This window comes from Chiloscyllium plagiosum, chromosome 3, assembly GCF_004010195.1.
Source record: "Chiloscyllium plagiosum isolate BGI_BamShark_2017 chromosome 3, ASM401019v2, whole genome shotgun sequence".
NCBI classification, from domain to species: Eukaryota; Metazoa; Chordata; class Chondrichthyes; order Orectolobiformes; family Hemiscylliidae; genus Chiloscyllium; species Chiloscyllium plagiosum.
In genome coordinates this window covers 110,150,591-110,159,645 of record NC_057712.1, presented here as the reverse complement: position 1 = coordinate 110,159,645, position 9,055 = coordinate 110,150,591, and the positions used below count along the sequence as shown (strand labels likewise).

The following is a 9,055-nucleotide window of genomic DNA, read 5'->3' as shown; positions in this document are numbered from 1 at the left end:
TAAGATAAGGAATAAAAGTGGAAAAGCAAGGAATATTAACAAACTGGTCTGAGAGCACTTCCTAAGAAGTATTATCCTTTACATTAAGGCATCTTTTACTGTACAGCATCAAATCAAACTATTATATCTATGGTTTGAGGTTAGAATTGCAGTAAAATACCAGAACTGGATATTAAACATTACATTTTATTTAATTACCCTAAAAACAGTAAATGCTGAAACTATTCAGAACCCATGGAGACAGAAATGTAGTTAACTTGTCCAGTCAATTACTAATTATCAGAACTGGAAAGTATCTAATTTTAGAGCAAGAACAACATTGTTTTATTTCCAATTTTTTAGACTTTTTTTTACTGCTTTAAAACAAAAACACTGCAAAAAGATGGCTGCAGTACCATGTTTACCTGAGCATGGATAATGTTGTGTTTTCCTGGAAAAGTGAAAGCAAAAGCAGGCGCCATAGTAACAATGGGTTCTGAACTAAGGGAGAACGCTTGACAGCACCATTCTGATTGGTTATAATCAGGTGATCATGGATTGTGTGGAGTTGTACAGCAGAGAACCAGGCAGCCTATAGTCACAGCATATCAACACATCTCTCTCCTTGTCTCTCTCTTTTGTGGAGACATTAGAAAGTCTCCAGGAACAGCCAGCTGTCTTTCAGTCACTTTTATCGCAAATCCATTACTGAAAGAGAAATAAACACCTTTAAAAAATAGTTCAAGGACAATTCTTAACTAATGAATGAAAGAGAGCAGTGATGTGCAAACAACATTGTGTCAACATCAAAGAACTTAAAAGGAATGAAAGAAAGAAAAAAAATGCAACCAATAAAATCCTGTGGTCCAGCCTGATGCCATCAAACTCTTTTTCCTTGATTTATTTTTCTCTTCCACCTTCATATCTATGTATATCCTTGTGTATCTGTTCGTGAAGGGGGCAATTTATGAACGTGTGGAGTATAAGCTTCAGAGATGTACATTAGCATATTTCCTAGTTGCCATTTGTTAAAAAAAATGTTTATAATGCAGTTATTTTCCAGTTATGTACAGAAACCTGGTGAGTGTTTACATTTAAACGAAGTTTGTCATTTCTGTAAACTAGATTTTGGATAGTTTGACTAAATCTTTTCACATTTGTGATGACTCCAAGAATAGGGGGATGTGGGTTCCAATGTATTATCTCAGTGAGTTGTGACATCAATATTGCTGAAAAAAGATACATTTTGTCAAAGTTTTTCATCTGGCACTCATCAGGATAATTTGCAAAAAATACCAAAGTAAGGGGCTGAGTGAGAGAACAGCACTGATTGGTTGACTAGTGGACCATTGCTATGGAGAATGTACCAATTAATAATATTAACTGTCAAGTGTTGTTCACATTACTCTGATTGGTCAAGAAATTGCCCTTAGATATAAATCGGAAAGTTGCTATGACCTGTTTAGTTGAGTTAAAACAGTGTATATTATCTTTCTGTCTGCAATGAACAAGTTCCTGTGCATGAATATATGGAGCTTCTAGTACATAGAATCCCTACAATGTGGAAGCAGACCATTCAGCCCTACAAGTCCACACTGACCCTCTGAAGAGTATCCTAGCCAGATCCAACCCCTATCCTATCCCCGCAACCCTGCATTTCCTATGGCCAATTCACCTAACCTGCTCATCTTTGGACTGTGGGAGGAAACTGGAGCACTCAGAGGAAACCCACGCAGACGGAGGAAGAAGTTGCAATCTCCACATAGTCACCCAAGGCTGGAACCAAACTCAGGTCCCTCCTGGCTAGTTTTTTGCCTGTTTGTCCAATGTAGTTTTTGTTACAGTCCTTGCATAGTATTTTGTAAAAGACATTAGTTTTGCTTGTTGTCTTTATAGGGTCTTTCAAGTTCATTAGCTGCTGTTTTAGTGTGTTGGTGGGTTTGTGGGCTGCCATGATGCCAAGGGGTCTGAGTAGTCTGGCAGTCATTTCTGAGATGTCTTTGATGTAGGGGAGAGTGGTGAGGGTTTCTGGACGTGTTTAGTCTGCTTGTTTGGGTTTGTTGTTGGGAAATCGGCCGACTGTGTTCATTGGGTACCCATTCTTTTTGGCTACACAGCATAGGTGATTTTCCTCTGCTCAGCATAGTTCCTCTGTGTCGCAGTGTGTGTTGGCTCATTGAAATAGTGTTCTGATGCAGCTTCGTTTGTGGATGTTGGGGTGACTGCTTCTGTAGTTCAATATTTGGTCCGCATGTGTCGTTTTCCTGAAGACACTGGTTTGAAGTTCCCCATTGGCTGTTTGTTCTACTGTGACATCTAGGAATGGCAACAAACTGCCATTCATTCAGTCACTCTGTCACAAGAAAAGTCATGTTTCACCCTGAGCTCAGGAGACAAGAACTGAGCAATGTGTTCCATAGTGAGCTTTCCACAACTGAAATATCCAAATGTAAACTCCGAACCTGTCAACACTGTTCAAATAAAACAGCCACAAAACAAAGGCATAAACCAGCTGATATTTTCCCGAAACTGAATTCATGCTGCCATGCCCAGCAATTATGTGAAGGCATAGGGTTTCCAAGTAATACCTTGTTTAAAAATGTTCCAAGGTGTAATTTCAATGAACTTTTAAATAAGATATCCAGCATCTTCACAATTCCTCAAACATTATTATATATGAAGAGTCTTCATAGTCAGTTAAGGAAATAAAGATAAATGTCACGTCTACTGCAGGACATCACCTCCTGAAAATGATGGACAGGAAAGGCTCTGGTGTTGCCTTGGCCCAATGAGCAGAACTGATTCCTTCAAATTTCATTGAGCGATCTGAGCACATAGGCCACGCTGTCACTTCAGCTCAACATTGCTGCATTGATACTGGAGGTTAAACTCGGGTCCCATGAACCTCTCAGGTAGCACAATCCAAATAAAAACACCGTGTTTTCCATTTTCATCCCATTTACAGTGGTGGAGTGGCTGACACTGTCAGTAACCCCTGAAATTGCTTGAAAGGAGACGGAAGCATTAAACTGTGAGCAGTGGTTTGTACGATAGCTATCAGCAACTCTGTACTGACAGCAACACTCATGGAGGGGAAATTCATAGAGAAGGGAACACTGGTTGGCACAGACTTGCAGTTAAATATTAACTAATTAATGCAGTACTCTTTAACACAAACTGAAATGTGGCAGTCTCATGGTTCTGCACACCTACTACTGCTGAAACTGAATTTCCTCAACAGAATGCAATATTAATTGATCACTGAGTGCAAAAGCAATGAGACTTTATTCACAGGGCAGTATGACCTGGAAATACTTTTCAACATTAACTACTTTCTAGTGAATCTCTACTACAAAGAATATGGCTAAGCCCTATCATCCAAGTAATAAGGCTGGCAGCTATGCATGGGCAACACAGAGCCTCTGCAAGATTGTTCATTGCCTAGGTACCTGGCAACAATCTGGTGAAACTGGCAACAATGTGGTGGAACTGACTTAATTGCCCTAATGTGATGATTCTGTACATAAAGTGCACAGTAGCGTCTCTAAAGCCAGTGATTGGGGAATAATGGACTCTGCCACATTTGGCTGTCTTTCCATGATCTATCACAGGGTTTCATGGTTATGCTGACTGTAACTTTGAAGTCAGAGAGTTTTTTTTCAAAAAGTTATGTGCTGAAACTGTAAAGTGCTTAACTCAGGAGACTCAGCGTATGGTGAATATTCAAATCCTAAGGCACATCCAGTCATGAGAAGTCGTGTAGACAAGGCATCAGATGGATCTTTATTGTTGAGCTGTGAGTAAAAACAGCCTTTAAATGAGGCAGCTGAAAAGGGACTTCTCACAAATTGACAGGACCGTAACTAGTTTAGAAAAGGTTAAGACTAGTGCACTACTTCAAGATAGACTGTGACGGGAGGATAGGGACATATACATTCAAACCGCGATAACAATTTAGGATTAATCCTAAGAAAGTCTTCACACAAACTTGATTAAATGCTTGAAATGAGCTTCAGGGGTGATTCATAGTTAAAAAGGAAACCTACAATCATTTTAAAAAGACTGCTATTCGATGCTGTGATGGGGACCAGTGGATGATTTTAAAAAGATGAACAAAGGTAGGCCTGCAATCACATTGTTTAAAACTGTTCCTGTTGTAGAATGTAAAATTGTCACTGCAGTCAGCATAACAATCTCTATTTCTTTGGATCTAAACATATTGCATAGCAATATTTTAAAGACTGACGTTTCTTAACACTGCTGTTTTGTTGTTTCTAAAATGTTGAAGCATTATAATGAGTGCCTTGGTGAGATGGCAGGATTTAGGATAGGTTCGAGTCACAGACCTGCTAAAGTAAAATGATGAATATGCCTGTCACCGAGTAGCTGTAATCATACCCGTGCTTGTAAAGGATAAACAATAAGTTACATATGACAGGTTATAACTTCTGAAAGTAGCACTGAGTGACCTGACATTGACCTCCCATACAGACAGGTACAGTTGAGAAACTAATTGATTGTGCATTCTGCAGGTAAATCTGCAACAGTCCATTTTGGGGAGCATGAATGGGATGTTTCAATAGGGAACAAGGTATATATGGGGAACCAAGTATAGATAAGAAACCAGATATAGATGAGGAGTCAGAGTTTTTGTTTTTAAATTCACTCATGGCTCGAGGGGGCACTGGCTGGCCAGCATTTATTGCCTGTCTGTTATTGCCCTTGAGAAGGTAGTGGTGGTGCCTTCTTGAGCCACTGCAGTCCATGGGCAATAGGTTGACTCTCAATGTTGTTAGGGAGGGAATTCCAGGATTTTCATCCAGAGCCAGTGATAGTGGTATCCAATCTATGGCCTTCTAGCGCAAGTGATTCCTGTGTGTCAGTGACGATGTTGCATTTGATTAAAGAGGTTTTTAGAGTGTCCTTACAGGGTTTCCTCTGTCCTCCTCATTATGGCTGACCCCGTTACAGAGCTCCGAGAGAGTACTTGTTTAGGGAGGATTGTATCAGGTATGTGGACAATGTGGATCACCCCATTAAGCAGGCTGTGTGTGACTAGTGCCTCAATACTGCAGATATTGGCCTGGGAGAGGATGCTCCCACTTCTTATGCCAATGGCTTTGCAGAGTTTTACAAAGGCAGCGCTGGTGATAATTCTCCATGGATTTGGGGTGTCTGCTGTAGGTGGTCCATGTTTCTGATGCACACAGGAGGGTGCAGACCACAGCTGGCTCTGTAGATACTGAACTTGACGCTGAGTTTGAGATCTCAAACTTTTAATCTCAATCTGAATGCTTTACTAGTGCACTGGAGTCATGTACTAAGATGAAGTGCCTGAGATATGGGGAATGATCCAACTTGTCCAGGAGCTTGCTGTGGATGTTGATGGTCAGGGGGCAGTGTTGTGTGACAGGACAGCACTGGTGGAGAACCTTTGTTTTATGGATGTTTAATCTGAGGCCCATTCCATCATATGCCTTAATAAAAGCATTGGCTCTCCTGATGAAGGGCTTATGGTCAAATCATCGACTCTCCTGCTCCTCGGATGCTGCCTGACCGGCTGTGCTTTTCCAGCACCACACTTTCTGACTCTGATCTTCAGCATCTGCAGTCCTCATTTCCTCCTCAATAAAAGCATTGGCAGCGCATTGTATTCAGCCTTTAAGTGGACATCTGTGTACTGCAGGTCCCTTTCAGAAGTTGGGGTGGTCCCGGTTCTGGCCTGGAGCTGTCGAAGGTTGAGCATTTTGCCACTGATCCTGTAGGTTAGCTCTGCTCCAGGGAGCTTCATGGAAAGGGGGTTGGAGTATTGCAGTCAGGAAGATGGGGGTAGAGTGTTGGTGTAAAGACTGAGCCCTTGTTGGGGTCTGTGCTGAATCTGCTGGTGAGGATCAGGGCTTGCATGAATGGTGATGAATTTTCTGTGGGCAGTCGATTTTGAGGGGAATATTCCTCAATCTCTCACAGTTGACAAAGTTGAACACCTTTGTGAGATTAAAAACAAACTGTGTACAGAGTTTGGTGCACTTTTCTTGCATTTGTCATGCACTGAAAATCATGTCCACCTCCCATGCCATTGCCAGGGGCTGGCGACTGCTGGATCAATCTCCGGTAAATCTGCTCTATCATTTGCACCAACCAATTAATCTTACCCTGCTACTGAGAGGTGGCTCATCAACTTGATGTTCCAGGATATACTGCTGACTGTGATCAAACCTAGCTTTAAGAGGGATTTGTTCTGTCCTGTGTTTCTTGAAGAGACTGTTGTAAATCTGGTGCTGAGGTGTCTGCTCCATGGAGAGCAGAGAAAATAGTTTTAGCTTTTTTGTTAAAATCAGACAAAAGGAGCATGAGTGGGTGGAGTCAGGCTCACACAAACCCAGGGTTTTAGTTGTTGAAGTTGGGGTTTTGGAGTTGAAGCTACCAGATACAGCTCGCTCTCTGCTGCTGCTGCTAAAAGCTTGAGTTCTCTCTCTTTGCCGCTAGATGCATTCTGTCGGTGTTCCTTCCCCTGGAGGGAAATCTGTTTTGCTGAATTTGCCTTTGCCAAAGATGTGTTTTTGAGATGCTGTTATATTGATGAGTAGTAGTTAAAATATATATTATTTTATTAAGTATTTCCATAGAGTTAAAGTTATGCCAATTCTTTTTTTGTTTGTATTTTAACTGTGGTGTAAGAACTACCTTAAAATCTAGTAGTTTGACCAATTGAATTGCATCTGGAGAGCAACGCCTTACACTTAAGATAGAAGTTAGGGTCTAGGCTATCAGCTTGTTATGTTTTGAGGGGGTTTGGTCTGGTCCATATCACTTACAACCTGGGAAGAATTCAAGGCTCAACCATCTGCAGCTTCTTCACCAAAGACATTCCCTCCATCATGAGGTCCAAAGTGGGCATATAGAGTTTGGAGGGGTAATCGAAGGCATTTGCTGTCCTTGTTCATTTACATCCAGATCATCCTGGAATAGCTGTGTTCCACCTGCTTAAAACAAGAGGCAAGTTAGGGTCCAGACTACTTTCCCGAAATGTTTTGATGGGGTCTGGCATGGTCCATTAACACACCAGAGGGCATAACCTCACTGTATGTGTGTGTGTGCACGGTGCCACACATTTAAGACAGAGATGAGGACTTTATTTCCTTTCAAAAGCTACTGAATCCATGCATTCTCTACCCCACAGGCTGATGAGGCTGGATTATTACGTATATTCAAGGCTGAGGAAGAAAACTTTCTTATCAGTAAGAGAATTACTGGCTATGGGGAAAAGGCAAAAAAGTGGAGTTGAGGATTATCAGATCACATACTCATACTGAATTGCAGAGCTGATTTGATTGGCTGAATATCCTACAATGCTAATTTATTTAAATGATTTAGATGTGAACATAGAGTCATAGAGATGTACAGCATGGAAACAGACCCTTCGGTCCAACTCGTCCATGCCAATCAGATATTCCAACCCAATCTAGTCCCACCTGCCAGCACCAGGCCCATATCATTCCAAACCCTTCCTATTCATATCTGGAAATATGTTGCTGGAAAAGCGCAGCAGGTCAGGCAACATCCAGGGAACAGGAGAATCGACATTTCAGGCATATTCATATTCATATACCCATCCAAATGCCTCTTAAATGTTGCAATTTTACTAGCCTCCAACACTTCCTCTGGCAGCTCATTCCATACACGTACCACCCTCTGCGTGAAAAATAAGATCACCCCGTAGCCTCCAACACTCCAGGGAAAACAGCCCCAGCCTGTTCAGCCTCTCTCTATAGCTCAAATCCTCCAACCTTGGCAACATCCTTGTAAATCTTTTCTGAACCTTTTCAAGTTTCACAACACCTTTCCAATAGGAAGACCAGAATTGCACGTAATATTCCAACAGTGGCCTGACCAATGTCCTGTACAGCCGCAACATGACCTCCCAACTCCCATACTCAATACTCTGACCAATAAAGGATAGCATACCAAACACCTTCTTCACTATCAGTAAGGCCTCAGGCGACTGAATGTGTGGAGTTTGCACATTCTCCCTGTGTCTGCGTGGGTTTCCACCGGGTGCTCCGGTTTCCTCCTACAGTCCAAAGATGTGCAGGTCAGGTGAATTGGCCATGCTAAATTGCCCGTAGTGTTAGGTAAGGGGTAAATGTAGGGGTATGGGTGGGTTGCGCTTCGGCGGGTCGGTGTGGACATGTTGGGCCGAAGGGCCTGTTTCCACACTGTAATGTAATCTAATCTATCCTATCTACCTGCGAGGAGAAAGTGAGGTCTGCAGATGCTGGAGATCAGAGCTGGAAATGTGTTGCTGGAAAAGCGCAGCAGGTCAGGTAGCATCCAGGGAATAGGAGAATCGACGTTTCGGGCATAAGCCCTTCTTCAGGGCTCGCTACCTGCGACTCCACTTTCAAGGAGCTATGAACCTGCACTCCAAGGTTTCTGTTTAGCAACACTCCCTAGGACCTTACCATTATGTGCATAAGTCCTGCTAAGATTTGCTTTCCCAAAATGGGGCACCTTGCATTTATCTGAATTAAACTCCATCTGCCACTTCTCAGCCCATTGGCCCATCTGGTCCAGATCCTGTTGTAATCTGAGGTAACCCTCTTCGCTGTCCACTACACCTCCAATTTTGGTGTCACCTGCAAACTTACTAACTGTACCTCTTATGCTCGCATCCAAATCATTTATGTAAATTACAAGAAGTAGAGGAACCAGCACCGATCCTTGTGGCACTCCACTGGTCACAGGCCTCCAGTCTGAAAAACAACTCACTACCTTTGAGCCAGTTCTGTATTCAAATGCTAGTTCTCCCTGTATTCCATGAGATCTAACCTTGCTAATCAGTCTCCCATAGGGAACCTTGTCGAACGCCTTACTGAAGTCCATATAGATCACATCTACTGCTTTGCACTCATCAATCCTCTTTGTTACTTCTTCAAAAATCTGAATCAAGTTTGTGAGACATGATTTCCCACGCACAAAGCCATGTTGACTATCCCTAATCAGTCCTTGCCTTTCCAAATACATGTACATCCTGTCCCTCAGGATTCCCTTCACCAACTTGCCCACCACTGAGGTC

General features: G+C 42.4%; 1 long non-coding RNA gene across 3 annotated transcripts in view; it reads right to left on the bottom strand.

Annotated features, from left to right (window-relative positions):
* Nucleotides 1–220: 220 nt before the first annotated feature.
* Nucleotides 221–9,055, bottom strand: part of LOC122548676 — a 12,510-nt gene continuing 3,675 nt past the window's right edge. For 2 of the 3 annotated variants that reach the window (XR_006311303.1, XR_006311304.1), the window contains exons 2-3: nt 6,795–6,959; nt 221–687 (exon numbers count right to left, since the gene is read on the bottom strand). This is a non-coding gene — a long non-coding RNA (uncharacterized LOC122548676). Of the gene's footprint in view, nt 688–6,794; nt 6,963–9,055 lie in introns of all 3 variants that reach the window. The other variant, XR_006311305.1, reaches the window with a different exon arrangement.